This window comes from Schistocerca nitens, chromosome 9 (assembly GCF_023898315.1).
Source record: "Schistocerca nitens isolate TAMUIC-IGC-003100 chromosome 9, iqSchNite1.1, whole genome shotgun sequence".
In the NCBI taxonomy this organism is placed as follows: Eukaryota; Metazoa; Arthropoda; class Insecta; order Orthoptera; family Acrididae; genus Schistocerca; species Schistocerca nitens.
Genome location: NC_064622.1, coordinates 530,598,523 through 530,616,889, shown reverse-complemented (window position 1 = coordinate 530,616,889; position 18,367 = coordinate 530,598,523).

The following is an 18,367-nucleotide window of genomic DNA, read 5'->3' as shown; positions in this document are numbered from 1 at the left end:
TCTAATACTGGTCTCCCAGGAGCCGCTCAAACCACAAATTCTTAGAAGATTCACTCTTCCTATACTTAAGTCGGCATTGTGCCTTTTGTATTCAATTCCGATGCGATTTCTATGTTTCATCGTCAATGTGAAGGTCCAAGGGATCCAGTAAACCTGCACTGGTGCATCGGAATCTAATACTGGTCTCCCAGGAGCCGCTCAAACCACAAACTCTTAGAAGATCACTCTTCTTGTTCTTAAGTCGGCATCGTGCACTTTTTGTATTCAATTCCGATGCGATTTCTATGTTTCATCGTCAATGTGAAGGTCCAAGGGATACAGTAAACCTGCACTGGTGCATCGGAATCTAATACTGGTCTCCCAGGGGCCGCTCAAACCACAAACTCTTAGAAGATTCATTCTTCTTGTACTTAAGTCGGCATTGTGCCTCTTGTATTCAATTCCGATGCGATTTCTATGTTTCATCGTCAATGTGAAGGTCCAAGGGATACAGTAAACCTGCACTGGTGCATCGGAATCTAATACTGGTCTCCCAGGAGCCGCTCAAACCACAAACTCTTAGAAGATTCACTCTTCTTGTACTAAAGTCGGCATTGTGCATTTTGTATTCAATTCCGATGCGATTTCTATGTTTCATCATCAAGGTGAAGGTCCAAGGGATACCGTAAATCTGTACTGGTGCATCGGAATCTAATACTGGTCACCCAGGAGCCGCTCAAACCACAAATTCTTAGAAGATTCAGTCTTCCTATACTTAAGTCGGCATTGTGCCTTTTGTATTCAATTCTGAAGCGATTTCTATGTTTCATCGTCAATGTGAAGGTCCAAGGGATCCAGTAAACCTGCACTGGTGCATCGGAATCTAATATTGGTCTCCCAGGAGCCGCTCAAACCACAAACTCTTAGAAGATTCACTCTTCCTATACTTATGTCGGCATTGTGCCTTTTGTATTCAATTCCGATGGGATTTCTATGTGTCATCGCCAATGTGAAGGTGCGAGGGATACAGTAAACCTACACTTGTGCATCGGAATCTAATACTGGTCTCCCAGGAGCCGCTCAAACCACAAACTCATAGAAGATTCACTCTTCTTGTACTTAAGTCGGCATTGTGCCTCTTATATTCAATTCCGATGCGATTTCTATGTTTCATCGTCAATGTCAAGGTCCAAGGGATACAGTAAACCTGCACTGGTGCATCGGAAACAAATACTGGTCTCCCAGGTACCGCTCAAACCACAAACTCTTAGAAGATTCACTCTTCTTGTACTTAAGTCGGCATTGTGCCTTTTGTATTCAATTCCGATGCGATTTCTATGTGTCATCGTCAATGTGAAGGTCCAAGGGATACAGTAAACCTGCACTGGTGCATCGGAATCTAATACTGGTCTCCCATTTGCCGCTCAAACCACAAACTCTTAGAAGAATCAGTCTTCTTGTACTTAAGTCGGCATTGTGCCTTTTGTATTCAATTCCGATGCGATTTCTATGTTTCGTCGTCAATGTGAAGGTCCAAGGGATACAGTAAACCTGCACTGGTGCATCGGAATCTAATACTGGTCTCCCAGGAGCCGCTCAAACCACAAACTCTTAGAAGAATCACTCTTCCTATACTTATGTCGGCATTGTGCCTTTTGTATTCAATTCCGATGGGATTTCTATGTTTCATCGCCAATGTGAAGGTGCGAGGGATACAGTAAACCTGCACTGGTGCATTGGAATCGACTACTGGTCTCCCAGGAGCCGCTCAAACCACAAACTCATAGAACATTAACTCTTCCTGTACTTAAATTGGCATTGTGCCCTTTGTATTCAATTCCGATGCGATTTCTATGTTTCATCGTCAATGTGAAGGTCCAAGGGATACAGTAAACCTGCACTGGTTTATCGGAATCTAATACTGGTCTCCCAGGAGCCGCTCAAACCACAAACTCTTAGAAGATTGTCTCTTCTTGTACTTAAGTCGGCATTGTGCCTTTTGTATTCAATTCCGATGCGATTTCTATGTTTCATCGTCAATGTGAAGGTCCAAGGGATACAGTAAACCTGCACTGGTGCATCGGAATCCAATACTGGTCTCCCAGGAGCCGCTCAAACCACAAACTCTTAGAAGATTCACTCCTCTTGTAATTAAGTAGGTATTGTGCCATTTGCATTCAATTCCGATGCGATTTCTTTGTTTCATCGTCAATGTGAAGGTCTAAGGAATACAGTAAACCTGCACTGGTGCATCGGAATCTAATACTGGTCTCCCAGGAGCCGCTCAAACCACAAACTCTTAGAAGATTCACTCTTCTTGTACTTAAGTCGGCATTGTGCCTTTTGTATTCAATTCCGATGCGATTTCTATGTTTCATCGTGAATGTGAAGGTCCAAGGGATACAGAAAACCTGCACTGGTGCATCGGAATCTAATACTGGTCTCCCAGGAGCCGCTCAAACCACAAACTCTTAGAAGATTCACTCTTCTTGTACTTAAGTCGGCATTGTGCATTTTGTATTCAATTCCGATGCGATTTCTATGCTTCTTCGTAAATGTGAAGGTCCAAGGGATACAGTAAACCTGCACTGGTGCATCGGAATCTAAAACTGGTCTCCCAGGAGCCGCTCAAACCACAAACTCTTAGAATATTCACTCTTCCTATACTTATGTCGGCATTGTGCTTTTGTATTCAATTCCGATGGGATTTCTATGTTTCATCGCCAATGTGAAGGTGCGAGGGATACAGTAAACCTGCACTGGTGCATCGGAATCTAATACTGGTCTCCCAGGTGACGCTCAAACCACAAACTCATAGAAGATTCACTCTTCTTGTACTTAAGTCGGCATTGTGCCTTTTGTATTCAATTCCGATGCGATTTCTATGTTTCATCGTCAATGTGAAGGTCCAAGGGATACAGTAAACCTGCACTGGTGCATCGGAATCTAATACTGGTCTCCCAGGAGCCGCTCATACCACAAACTCTTAGAAGATTAACTCTGCTTGTACTGAAGTCGGCATTGTGCATTTTGTATTCAATTCCGATGCGATTTCTATGTTTCATCGTCAATGTGAAGGTCCAAGGGACACAGTAAACCTGCACTGGTGCATCGGAATCTAATACTGGTCTCCCAGGGGCCGCTCAAACCACAAACTCTTAGAAGATACATTCTTCTTGTACTTAAGTCGGCATTGTGCCTTTTGTATTCAATTCCGATGCGATTTCTATGTTTCATCGTCAATGTGAAGGTCCAAGGGATCCAGTAAACCTGCACTGGTGCATCGGAATCTAATACTGGTCTCCCAGGAGCCGCTCAAACCACAAACTCTTAGAAGATTCACTCTTCTTGTACTAAAGTCGGCATTGTGCATTTTGTATTCAATTCCGATGCGATTTCTATGTTTCATCGTCAATGTGAAGGTCCAAGGGATACCGTAAAACTTTACTGGTGCATCGGAATCTAATACTGGTCTCCCAGGAGCCGCTCAAACCACAAATTCTTAGAAGATTCACTCTTCCTAAACTTAAGTCGGCATTGTGCCTTTTGTATTCAATTCCGATGCGATTTCTATGTTTCATCGTCAATGTGAAGGTCCAAGGGATCCATTAAACCTGCACTGGTGCATCGGAATCTAATACTGGTCTCACAGGAGCCGCTCAAACCACAAACTCTTAGAAGATTCACTCTTCTTGATTTAAGTCGGCATTGTGCATTTTGTATTCAATTCCGATGCGATTTCTATGTTTCATCGTCAATGTGAAGGTCCAAGGGATACAGTAAACCTGCACTGGTGCATCGGAATCTAATACTGGTCTCCCAGGAGCCGCTCAAACCACAAACTCTTAGAAGATTCACTCTTCTTGTACTTAAGTCGGCATTGTGCCTTTTGTATTCTATTCCGATGCGATTTCTACGTTTCATCGTCAATGTGAATGTCCAAGGGATACAGTAAACCTGCACTGGTGCATCGGAATCTAATACTGGTCTCCCAGGAGCCGCTCAAACCACAAACTCCTAGAAGATTCACTCTTCTAGTACTTAAGTCGGCATTGTGCCTTTTGTATTCAATTCCGATGCGATTTCTATTTTTCATCGTGAATGTGAAGGTCCAAGGGATACAGTAAACCTGAACTGGTGCATCGGAATCTAATACTGGTCTCCCATTAACCGCTCAAACCACTAACTCTTCGAAGATTCACTCTTCTTGTACTGAAGTCGGCATTGTGCCTTTTGTATTCAATTCCGATGTGATTTCTATGCTTCTTCGTAAATGTGAAAGTCCAAGGGATACAGTAAACCTGCACTGGTGCATCGGAATCTAACATTGGCCTCCCAGGAGCCGTTCAAACCACAAACTCTTAGAAGATTCACTCTTCCTATACTTATGTCGGCATTGTGCCATTTGTATTCAATTCCGATGGGATTTCTATGTTTCATCGCCAATGTGAAGGTGCGAAGGATTCAGTAAACCTGCACTGGTGCATCGGAATCTAATACTGGTCTCCCAGGTGCCGCTCAAACGACAAACTCATAGAAGATTCACTCTTCTTGTACTTAAGTCGGCATTGTGCCTTTTGTATTCAATTCCGATGCGATTTCTACGTTTCATCGTCAATGTGAAGGTCCAAGGGATACAGTAAACCTGCACTGGTGCATCGGAATCTAATACTGGTCTCCCAGGAGCCGCTCATACCACAAACTCTTAGAAGATTCACTCTGCTTGTACTGAAGTCGGCATTGTGCATTTTGTATTCAATTCCGATGCGATTTCTATGTTTCATCGTCAATGTGAAGGTCCAAGGGATACCGTAAACCAGTACTGGTGCATCGGAATCTAATACTGGTCTCCCAGGAGCCGCTCAAACCACAAATTCTTAGAAGATTCACTCTTCCTATACTTAAGTCGGCATTGTGCCTTTTGTATTCAATTCCGATGCGATTTCTATGTTTCATCGTCAATGTGAAGGTCCAAGGGATCCAGTAAACCTGCACTGGTGCATCGGAATCTAATACTGGTCTCCCAGGAGCCGCTCAAACCACAAACTCTTAGAAGATCACTCTTCTTGTTCTTAAGTTGGCATCGTGCACTTTTTGTATTCAATTCCGATGCGATTTCTATGTTTCATCGTGAATGTGAAGGTCCAAGGGATACAGTAAACCTGCACTGGTGCATCGGAATCTAATACTGGTCTCCCAGGGGCCGCTCAAACCACAAACTCTTAGAAGATTCATTCTTCTTGTACTTAAGTCGGCATTGTGCCTCTTGTATTCAATTCCGATGCGATTTCTATGTTTCATCGTCAATGTGAAGGTCCAAGGGATACAGTAAACCTGCACTGGTGCATCGGAATCTAATACTGGTCTCCCAGGAGCCGCCCAAACCACAAACTCTTAGAAGATTCACTCTTCTTGTACTAAAGTCGGCATTGTGCATTTTGTATTCAATTCCGATGCGATTTCTATGTTTCATCATCAATGTGAAGGCCCAAGGGATACCGTAAATCTGTACTGGTGCATCGGAATCTAATACTGGTCACCCAGGAGCCGCTCAAACCACAAATTCTTAGAAGATTCAGTCTTCCTATACTTAAGTCGGCATTGTGCCTTTTGTATTCAATTCTGAAGCGATTTCTATGTTTCATCGTCAATGTGAAGGTCCAAGGGATCCAGTAAACCTGCACTGGTGCATCGGAATCTAATATTGGTCTCCCAGGAGCCGCTCAAACCACAAACTCTTAGAAGATTCACTCTTCCTATACTTATGTCGGCATTGTGCCTTTTGTATTCAATTCCGATGGGATTTCTATGTGTCATCGCCAATGTGAAGGTGCGAGGGATACAGTAAACCTACACTGGTGCATCGGAATCTAATACTGGTCTCCCAGGAGCCGCTCAAACCACAAACTCATAGAAGATTCACTCTACTTGTACTTAAGTCGGCATTGTGCCTCTTATATTCAATTCCGATGCGATTTCTATGTTTCATCGTCAATGTCAAGGTCCAAGGGATACAGTAAACCTGCACTGGTGCATCGTAATCTAATACTGGTCTCCCAGGAGCCGCTCGTACCACAAACTCTTAGAAGATTCACTCTCCTTGTACTTAAGTCGGCAATGTGCCTCTTGTATTCAATTCCGATGCGATTTCTATGTTTCATCGTCAATGTGAAGGTCCAAGGGATACAGTAAACCTGCACTGGTGCATCGGAATCTAATACTGGTCTCACAGGAGCCGCTCAAACCACAAACTCTTAGAAGATTCACTCTTCCTATACTTAAGTCGGCATTGTGCCTTTAGTATTCAATTCCGATGCGATTTATATGTTTCATCGTGAATGTGAAGGTCCAAGGGATACAGTAAACCTGCACTGGTGCATCGGAATCTAACACTGGTCTCCCAGGAGCCGCTCAAACCACAAACTCTTAGAAGATTCACTATTCTTGTACTGATGTCGGCATTGTGCCTTTTGTATTCATTTTCGATGCGATTTCTATGTTTCATCGTCAATGTGAAGGTCCAAGAGATACAGTAAACCTGCACTGGTGGATCGGAATCTAATACTGGTCTCCCAGGAGCCGCTGAAACCACAAACTCTTTGAAGATTCACTCTTCCTATACTTAAAACGGCATTGTGCTTTTGTATTCAATTCCGATGCGATTCCTATGTTTCATCGTCAATGTGAAGGTCCAAGCGATACAGTAAACCTGCACTGGTGCATCGGAATCTAATACTGGTCTCCCAGGGGCCGCTCAAACCACAAACTCTTAGAAGATTCATTCTTCTTGAAATTAAGTCGGCATTGTGCCTTTTGTATTCTATTCCGATGCGATTTCTATGTTTCATCGTCAATGTGAAGGTCCAAGGGATACAGTAAACCTGCACTGGTGCATCGGAATCTAATACTGGTCTCCCAGGAGCCGCTCAAACCACAAACTCCTAGAAGATTCACTCTTCTTGTACTTAAGTCGGCATTGTGCCTTTTGTATTCAATTCCGATGCGATTTCTATGTTTCATCGTGAATGTGAAGGTCCAAGGGATACAGTAAACCTGCACTGGTGCATCGGAATCTAATACTGGTCTCCCATTAACCGCTCAAACCACTAACTCTTCGAAGATTCACTCTTCTTGTACTTAAGTTGGCATTGTGCCTTTTGTATTCAATTCCGATGTGATTTCTATGCTTCTTCGTAAATGTGAAGGTCCAAGGGATACAGTAAACCTGCACTGGTGCATCGGAATCTAATATTGGTCTCCCAGGAGCCGCTCAAACCACAAACTCTTAGAAGATTCACTCTTCCTACACTTATGTCGGCATTGTGCCTTTTGTATTCAATTCCGATGGGATTTCTATGTTTCATCGCCAATGTGAAGGTGCGAGGGATACAGTAAACCTGCACTGGTGCATCGGAATCTAATACTGGTCTCCCAGGAGCCGCTCATACCACAAACTCTTAGAAGATTCACTATTCTTGTACTAAAGTCGGCATTGTGCATTTTGTATTCATTTCCGTTGCGATTTCTATGTTTCATCGTCAATGTGAAGGTCCAAGGGATACCGTAAACCAGTACTGGTGCATCGGAATCTAATACTGGTCTCCCAGGAGCCGCTCAAACGACAAATTCTTAGAAGATTCACTCTTCCTATACTTAAGTTAGCATTGTGCCTTTTGTATTCAATTCCGATGCGATTTCTATGTTTCATCGTCAATGTGAAGGTCCAAGGGATACCGTAAAACTTTACTGGTGCATCGGAATCTAATACTGGTCTCCCAGGAGCCGCTCAAACCACAAATTCTTAGAAGATTCACTCTTCCTAAACTTAAGTCGGCATTGTGCCTTTTGTATTCAATTCTGAAGCGATTTCTATGTTTCATCGTCAATGTGAAGGTCCAAGGGATCCAGTAAACCTGCACTGGTGCATCGGAATCTAATATTGGTCTCCCAGGAGCCGCTCAAACCACAAACTCTTAGAAGATTCACTCTTCCTATACTTATGTCGGCATTGTGCCTTTTGTATTCAATTCCGATGGGATTTCTATGTGTCATCGCCAATGTGAAGGTGCGAGGGATACAGTAAACCTACACTGGTGCATCGGAATCTAATACTGGTCTCCCAGGAGCCGCTCAAACCACAAACTCATAGAAGATTCACTCTACTTGTACTTAAGTCGGCATTGTGCCTCTTATATTCAATTCCGATGCGATTTCTATGTTTCATCGTCAATGTCAAGGTCCAAGGGATACAGTAAACCTGCACTGGTGCATCGTAATCTAATACTGGTCTCCCAGGAGCCGCTCGTACCACAAACTCTTAGAAGATTCACTCTCCTTGTACTTAAGTCGGCAATGTGCCTCTTGTATTCAATTCCGATGCGATTTCTATGTTTCATCGTCAATGTGAAGGTCCAAGGGATACAGTAAACCTGCACTGGTGCATCGGAATCTAATACTGGTCTCACAGGAGCCGCTCAAACCACAAACTCTTAGAAGATTCACTCTTCCTATACTTAAGTCGGCATTGTGCCTTTAGTATTCAATTCCGATGCGATTTATATGTTTCATCGTGAATGTGAAGGTCCAAGGGATACAGTAAACCTGCACTGGTGCATCGGAATCTAACACTGGTCTCCCAGGAGCCGCTCAAACCACAAACTCTTAGAAGATTCACTATTCTTGTAGTGATGTCGGCATTGTGCCTTTTGTATTCATTTTCGATGCGATTTCTATGTTTCATCGTCAATGTGAAGGTCCAAGAGATACAGTAAACCTGCACTGGTGGATCGGAATCTAATACTGGTCTCCCAGCAGCCGCTGAAACCACAAACTCTTAGAAGATTCACTCTTCCTATACTTAAAACGGCATTGTGCTTTTGTATTCAATTCCGATGCGATTCCTATGTTTCATCGTCAATGTGAAGGTCCAAGCGATACAGTAGACCTGCACTGGTGCATCGGAATCTAATACTGGTCTCCCAGGGGCCGCTCAAACCACAAACTCTTAGAAGATTCATTCTTCTTGAAATTAAGTCGGCATTGTGCCTTTTGTATTCTATTCCGATGCGATTTCTATGTTTCATCGTCAATGTGAAGGTCCAAGGGATACAGTAAACCTGCACTGGTGCATCGGAATCTAATACTGGTCTCCCAGGAGCCGCTCAAACCACAAACTCCTAGAAGATTCACTCTTCTTGTACTTAAGTCGGCATTGTGCCTTTTGTATTCAATTCCGATGCGATTTCTATGTTTCATCGTGAATGTGAAGGTCCAAGGGATACAGTAAACCTGCACTGGTGCATCGGAATCTAATACTGGTCTCCCATTAACCGCTCAAACCACTAACTCTTCGAAGATTCACTCTTCTTGTACTTAAGTTGGCATTGTGCCTTTTGTATTCAATTCCGATGTGATTTCTATGCTTCTTCGTAAATGTGAAGGTCCAAGGGATACAGTAAACCTGCACTGGTGCATCGGAATCTAATATTGGTCTCCCAGGAGCCGCTCAAACCACAAACTCTTAGAAGATTCACTCTTCCTACACTTATGTCGGCATTGTGCCTTTTGTATTCAATTCCGATGGGATTTCTATGTTTCATCGCCAATGTGAAGGTGCGAGGGATACAGTATACCTGCACTGGTGCATCGGAATCTAATACTGGTCTCCCAGGAGCCGCTCATACCACAAACTCTTAGAAGATTCACTATTCTTGTACTAAAGTCGGCATTGTGCATTTTGTATTCATTTCCGTTGCGATTTCTATGTTTCATCGTCAATGTGAAGGTCCAAGGGATACCGTAAACCAGTACTGGTGCATCGGAATCTAATACTGGTCTCCCAGGAGCCGCTCAAACGACAAATTCTTAGAAGATTCACTCTTCCTATACTTAAGTTAGCATTGGGCCTTTTGTATTCAATTCCGATGCGATTTCTATGTTTCATCGTCAATGTGAAGGTCCAAGGGATACCGTAAAACTTTACTGGTGCATCGGAATGTAATACTGGTCTCACAGGAGCCGCTCAAACCACAAATTCTTAGAAGATTCACTCTTCCTATACTTAAGTCGGCATTGTGCCTTTTGTATTCAATTCCGATGCGATTTCTATGTTTCATCGTCAATGTGAAGGTCCAAGGGATCCAGTAAACCTGCACTGGTGCATCGGAATCTAATACTGGTCTCCCAGGAGCCGCTCAAACCACAAACTCTTAGAAGATCACTCTTCTTGTTCTTAAGTCGGCATCGTGCACTTTTTGTATTCAATTCCGATGCGATTTCTATGTTTCATCGTCAATGTGAAGGTCCAAGGGATACAGTAAACCTGCACTGGTGCATCGGAATCTAATACTGGTCTCCCAGGGGCCGCTCAAACCACAAACTCTTAGAAGATTCATTCTTCTTGTACTTAAGTCGGCATTGTGCCTCTTGTATTCAATTCCGATGCGATTTCTATGTTTCATCGTCAATGTGAAGGTCCAAGGGATACAGTAAACCTGCACTGGTGCATCGGAATCTAATACTGGTCTCCCAGGAGCCGCTCAAACCACAAACTCTTAGAAGATTCACTCTTCTTGTACTAAAGTCGGCATTGTGCATTTTGTATTCAATTCCGATGCGATTTCTATGTTTCATCATCAATGTGAAGGTCCAAGGGATACCGTAAATCTGTACTGGTGCATCGGAATCTAATACTGGTCACCCAGGAGCCGCTCAAACCACAAATTCTTAGAAGATTCAGTCTTCCTATACTTAAGTCGGCATTGTGCCTTTTGTATTCAATTCTGAAGCGATTTCTATGTTTCATCGTCAATGTGAAGGTCCAAGGGATCCAGTAAACCTGCACTGGTGCATCGGAATCTAATATTGGTCTCCCAGGAGCCGCTCAAACCACAAACTCTTAGAAGATTCACTCTTCCTATACTTATGTCGGCATTGTGCCTTTTGTATTCAATTCCGATGGGATTTCTATGTGTCATCGCCAATGTGAAGGTGCGAGGGATACAGTAAACCTACACTGGTGCATCGGAATCTAATACTGGTCTCCCAGGAGCCGCTCAAACCACAAACTCATAGAAGATTCACTCTTCTTGTACTTAAGTCGGCATTGTGCCTCTTATATTCAATTCCGATGCGATTTCTATGTTTCATCGTCAATGTCAAGGTCCAAGGGATACAGTAAACCTGCACTGGTGCATCGTAATCTAATACTGGTCTCCCAGGAGCCGCTCGTACCACAAACTCTTAGAAGATTCACTCTCCTTGTACTTAAGTCGGCAATGTGCCTCTTGTATTCAATTCCGATGCGATTTCTATGTTTCATCGTCAATGTGAAGGTCCAAGGGATACAGTAAACCTGCACTGGTGCATCGGAATCTAATACTGGTCTCACAGGAGCCGCTCAAACCACAAACTCTTAGAAGATTCACTCTTCCTATACTTAAGTCGGCATTGTGCCTTTAGTATTCAATTCCGATGCGATTTATATGTTTCATCGTGAATGTGAAGGTCCAAGGGATACAGTAAACCTGCACTGGTGCATCGGAATCTAACACTGGTCTCCCAGGAGCCGCTCAAACCACAAACTCTTAGAAGATTCACTATTCTTGTACTTATGTCGGCATTGTACCTTTTGTATTCATTTTCGATGCGATTTCTATGTTTCATCGTCAATGTGAAGGTCCAAGTGATACAGTAAACCTGCACTGGTGGATCGGAATCTAATACTGGTCTCCCAGGAGCCGCTGAAACCACAAACTCTTAGAAGATTCACTCTTCCTATACTTAAAACGGCATTGTGCTTTTGTATTCAATTCCGATGCGATTCCTATGTTTCATCGTCAATGTGAAGGTCCAAGCGATACAGTAAACCTGCACTGGTGCATCGGAATCTAATACTGGTCTCCCAGGGGCCGCTCAAACCACAAACTCTTAGAAGATTCATTCTTCTTGAAATTAAGTCGGCATTGTGCCTTTTGTATTCTATTCCGATGCGATTTCTATGTTTCATCGTCAATGTGAAGGTCCAAGGGATACAGTAAACCTGCACTGGTGCATCGGAATCTAATACTGGTCTCCCAGGAGCCGCTCAAACCACAAACTCCTAGAAGATTCACTCTTCTTGTACTTAAGTCGGCATTGTGCCTTTTGTATTCAATTCCGATGCGATTTCTATGTTTCATCGTGAATGTGAAGGTCCAAGGGATACAGTAAACCTGCACTGGTGCATCGGAATCTAATACTGGTCTCCCATTAACCGCTCAAACCACTAACTCTTCGAAGATTCACTCTTCTTGTACTTAAGTTGGCATTGTGCCTTTTGTATTCAATTCCGATGTGATTTCTATGCTTCTTCGTAAATGTGAAGGTCCAAGGGATACAGTAAACCTGCACTGGTGCATCGGAATCTAATATTGGTCTCCCAGGAGCCGCTCAAACCACAAACTCTTAGAAGATTCACTCTTCCTATACTTATGTCGGCATTGTGCCTTTTGTATTCAATTCCGATGGGATTTCTATGTTTCATCGCCAATGTAAAGGTGCGAGGGATACAGTAAACCTGCACTGGTGCATCGGAATCTAATACTGGTCTCCCAGGAGCCGCTCATACCACAAACTCTTAGAAGATTCACTATTCTTGTACTAAAGTCGGCATTGTGCATTTTGTATTCAATTCCGTTGCGATTTCTATGTTTCATCGTCAATGTGAAGGTCCAAGGGATACCGTAAACCAGTACTGGTGCATCGGAATCTAATACTGGTCTCCCAGGAGCCGCTCAAACCACAAACTCTTAGAAGATTCACTCTTCTTGTACTAAAGTCGGCATTGTGCATTTTGTATTCAATTCCGATGCGATTTCTATGTTTCATCGTCAATGTGAAGGTCCAAGGGATACCGTAAAACTTTACTGGTGCATCGGAATCTAATACTGGTCTCCCAGGAGCCGCTCAAACCACAAATGCTTAGAAGATTCACTCTTCCTAAACTTAAGTCGGCATTGTGCCTTTTGTATTCAATTCCGATGCGATTTCTATGTTTCATCGTCAATGTGAAGGTCCAAGGGATCCATTAAACCTGCACTGGTGCATCGGAATCTAATACTGGTCTCACAGGAGCCGCTCAAACCACAAACTCTTAGAAGATTCACTCTTCTTGTACTGAAGTCGGCAGTGTGCCTTTTGTATTCAATTCCGATGTGATTTCTATGCTTCTTCGTAAATGTGAAAGTCCAAGGGATACAGTAAACCTGCACTGGTGCATCGGAATCTAACATTGGCCTCCCAGGAGCCGTTCAAACCACAAACTCTTAGAAGATTCACTCTTCCTATACTTATGTCGGCATTGTGCCATTTGTATTCAATTCCGATGGGATTTCTATGTTTCATCGCCAATGTGAAGGTGCGAAGGATTCAGTAAACCTGCACTGGTGCATCGGAATCTAATACTGGTCTCCCAGGTGCCGCTCAAACGACAAACTCATAGAAGATTCACTCTTCTTGTACTTAAGTCGGCATTGTGCCTTTTGTATTCAATTCCGATGCGATTTCTACGTTTCATCGTCAATGTGAAGGTCCAAGGGATACAGTAAACCTGCACTGGTGCATCGGAATCTAATACTGGTCTCCCAGGAGCCGCTCATATCACAAACTCTTAGAAGATTCACTCTGCTTGTACTGAAGTCGGCATTGTGCATTTTGTATTCAATTCCGATGCGATTTCTATGTTTCATCGTCAATGTGAAGGTCCAAGGGATACAGTAAACCTGCACTGGTGCATCGGAATCTAATACTGGTCTCCCAGGAGCCGCTCAAACCACAAACTCTTAGAAGATTCACTATTCTTGTACTAAAGTCGGCATTGTGCATTTTGCATTCAATTCCGATGCGATTTCTATGTTTCATCGTCAATGTGAAGGTCCAAGGGATACCGTAAACCAGTACTGGTGCATCGGAATCTAATACTGGTCTCCCAGGAGCCGCTCAAACCACAAATTCTTAGAAGATTCACTCTTCCTATACTTAAGTCGGCATTGTGCCTTTTGTATTCAATTCCGATGCGATTTCTATGTTTCATCGTCAATGTGAAGGTCCAAGGGATCCAGTAAACCTGCACTGGTGCATCGGAATCTAATACTGGTCTCCCAGGAGCCGCTCAAACCACAAACTCTTAGAAGATCACTCTTCTTGTTCTTAAGTCGGCATCGTGCACTTTTTGTATTCAATTCCGATGCGATTTCTATGTTTCATCGTCAATGTGAAGGTCCAAGGGATACAGTAAACCTGCACTGGTGCATCGGAATCTAATACTGGTCTCCCAGGGGCCGCTCAAACCACAAACTCTTAGAAGATTCATTCTTCTTGTACTTAAGTCGGCATTGTGCCTCTTGTATTCAATTCCGATGCGATTTCTATGTTTCATCGTCAATGTGAAGGTCCAAGGGATACAGTAAACCTGCACTGGTGCATCGGAATCTAATACTGGTCTCCCAGGAGCCGCTCAAACCACAAACTCTTAGAAGATTCACTCTTCTTGTACTAAAGTCGGCATTGTGCATTTTGTATTCAATTCCGATGCGATTTCTATGTTTCATCATCAATGTGAAGGTCCAAGGGATACCGTAAATCTGTACTGGTGCATCGGAATCTAATACTGGTCACCCAGGAGCCGCTCAAACCACAAATTCTTAGAAGATTCAGTCTTGCTATACTTAAGTCGGCATTGTGCCTTTTGTATTCAATTCTGAAGCGATTTCTATGTTTCATCGTCAATGTGAAGGTCCAAGGGATCCAGTAAACCTGCACTGGTGCATCGGAATCTAATATTGGTCTCCCAGGAGCCGCTCAAACCACAAACTCTTAGAAGATTCACTCTTCCTATACTTATGTCGGCATTGTGCCTTTTGTATTCAATTCCGATGGGATTTCTATGTGTCATCGCCAATGTGAAGGTGCGAGGGATACAGTAAACCTACACTGGTGCATCGGAATCTAATACTGGTCTCCCAGGAGCCGCTCAAACCACAAACTCATAGAAGATTCACTCTTCTTGTACTTAAGTCGGCATTGTGCCTCTTATATTCAATTCCGATGCGATTTCTATGTTTCATCGTCAATGTCAAGGTCCAAGGGATACAGTAAACCTGCACTGGTGTATCGTAATCTAATACTGGTCTCCCAGGAGCCGCTCGTACCACAAACTCTTAGAAGATTCACTCTCCTTGTACTTAAGTCGGCAATGTGCCTCTTGTATTCAATTCCGATGCGATTTCTATGTTTCATCGTCAATGTGAAGGTCCAAGGGATACAGTAAACCTGCACTGGTGCATCGGAATCTAATACTGGTCTCCCAGGAGCCGCTCAAACCACAAACTCCTAGAAGATTCACTCTTCTTGTACTTAAGTCGGCATTGTGCTTTTGTATTCAATTCCGATGCGATTCCTATGTTTCATCGTCAATGTGAAGGTCCAAGCGATACAGTAAACCTGCACTGGTGCATCGGAATCTAATACTGGTCTCCCAGGGGCCGCTCAAACCACAAACTCTTAGAAGATTCATTCTTCTTGAAATTAAGTCGGCATTGTGCCTTTTGTATTCTATTCCGATGCGATTTCTATGTTTCATCGTCAATGTGAAGGTCCAAGGGATACAGTAAACCTGCACTGGTGCATCGGAATCTAATACTGGTCTCCCAGGAGCCGCTCAAACCACAAACTCCTAGAAGATTCACTCTTCTTGTACTTAAGTCGGCATTGTGCCTTTTGTATTCAATTCCGATGCGATTTCTATGTTTCATCGTGAATGTGAAGGTCCAAGGGATACAATAAACCTGCACTGGTGCATCGGAATCTAATACTGGTCTCCCATTAACCGCTCAAACCACTAACTCTTCGAAGATTCACTCTTCTTGTACTTAAGTTGGCATTGTGCCTTTTGTATTCAATTCCGATGTGATTTCTATGCTTCTTCGTAAATGTGAAGGTCCAAGGGATACAGTAAACCTGCACTGGTGCATCGGAATCTAATATTGGTCTCCCAGGAGCCGCTCAAACCACAAAATCTTAGAAGATTCACTCTTCCTATACTTATGTCGGCATTGTGCCTTTTGTATTCAATTCCGATGGGATTTCTATGTTTCATCGCCAATGTGAAGGTGCGAGGGATACAGTAAACCTGCACTGGTGCATCGGAATCTAATACTGGTCTCCCAGGAGCCGCTCAAACCACAAACTCTTAGAAGATCACTCTTCTTGTTCTTCAGTCGGCATCGTGCACTTTTTGTATTCAATTCCGATGCGATTTCTATGTTTCATCGTCAATGTGAAGGTCCAAGGGATACAGTAAACCTGCACTGGTGCATCGGAATCTAATACTGGTCTCCCAGGGGCCGCTCAAACCACAAACTCTTAGAAGATTCATTCTTCTTGTACTTAAGTCGGCATTGTGCCTTTTGTATTCAATTCCGATGCGATTTCTATGTTTCATCGTCAATGTGAAGGTCCAAGGGATACAGTAAACCTGCACTGGTGCATCGGAATCTAATACTGGTCTCCCAGGAGGTGCTCAAACTACAAACTCTTAGAAGATTCACTCTTCTTGTACTAAAGTCGGCATTGTGCATTTTGTATTCAATTCCGATGCGATTTCTATGTTTCATCGTCAATGTGAAGGTCCAAGGGATACCGTAAAACTGTACTGGTGCATCGGAATCTAATACTGGTCTCCCAGGAGCCGCTCAAACCACAAATTCTTAGAAGATTCAGTCTTCCTATACTTAAGTCGGCATTGTGCCTTTTGTATTCAATTCCGATGCGATTTCTATGTTTCATCGTCAATGTGAAGGTCCAAGGGATCCAGTAAACCTGCACTGGTGCATCGGAATCTAATACTGGTCTCACAGGATCCGCTCAAACCACAAACTCTTAGAAGATTCACTCTTCTTGATTTAAGTCGGCATAGTGCACTTTGTGTTCAATTCCGATGCGATTTCTATGTTTCATCGTCAATGTGAAGGTCCAAGGGATACCGTAAACCAGTACTGGTGCATCGGAATCTAATACTGGTCTCCCAGGAGCCGCTCAAACCACAAACTCTTAAAAGATTCACTCTTCTTGTACTAAAGTCGGCATTGTGCATTTTGTATTCAATTCCGATGCGATTTCTATGTTTCATCGTCAATGTGAAGGTCCAAGGGATACCGTAAAACTTTACTGGTGCATCGGAATCTAATACTGGTCTCCCAGGAGCCGCTCAAACCACAAATTCTTAGAAGATTCACTCTTCCTAAACTTAAGTCGGCATTGTGCCTTTTGTATTCAATTCCGATGCGATTTCTATGTTTCATCGTCAATGTGAAGGTCCAAGGGATCCATTAAACCTGCACTGGTGCATCGGAATCTAATACTGGTCTCACAGGAGCCGCTCAAACCACAAACTCTTAGAAGATTCACTCTTCTTGATTTAAGTCGGCATTGTGCATTTTGTATTCAATTCCGATGCGATTTCTATGTTTCATCGTCAATGTGAAGGTCCAAGGGATACAGTAAACCTGCACTGGTGCATCGGAATCTAATACTGGTCTCCCAGGAGCCGCTCAAACCACTAACTCTTCGAAGATTCACTCTTCTTGTACTGAAGTCGGCATTGTGCCTTTTGTATTCAATTCCGATGTGATTTCTATGCTTCTTCGTAAATGTGAAAGTCCAAGGGATACAGTAAACCTGCACTGGTGCATCGGAATCTAACATTGGCCTCCCAGGAGCCGTTCAAACCACAAACTCTTAGAAGATTCACTCTTCCTATACTTATGTCGGCATTGTGCCATTTGTATTCAATTCCGATGGGATTTCTATGTTTCATCGCCAATGTGAAGGTGCGAAGGATTCAGTAAACCTGCACTGGTGCATCGGAATCTAATACTGGTCTCCCAGGTGCCGCTCAAACGACAAACTCATAGAAGATTCACTCTTCTTGTACTTAAGTCGGCATTGTGCCTTTTGTATTCAATTCCGATGCGATTTCTACGTTTCATCGTCAATGTGAAGGTCCAAGGGATACAGTAAACCTGCACTGGTGCATCGGAATCTAATACTGGTCTCCCAGGAGCCGCTCATACCACAAACTCTTAGAAGATTCACTCTGCTTGTACTGAAGTCGGCATTGTGCATTTTGTATTCAATTCCGATGCGATTTCTATGTTTCATCGTCAATGTGAAGGTCCAAGGGATACAGTAAACCTGCACTGGTGCATCGGAATCTAATACTGGTCTCCCAGGAGCCGCTCAAACCACAAACTCTTAGAAGATTCACTATTCTTGTACTAAAGTCGGCATTGTGCATTTTGCATTCAATTCCGATGCGATTTCTATGTTTCATCGTCAATGTGAAGGTCCA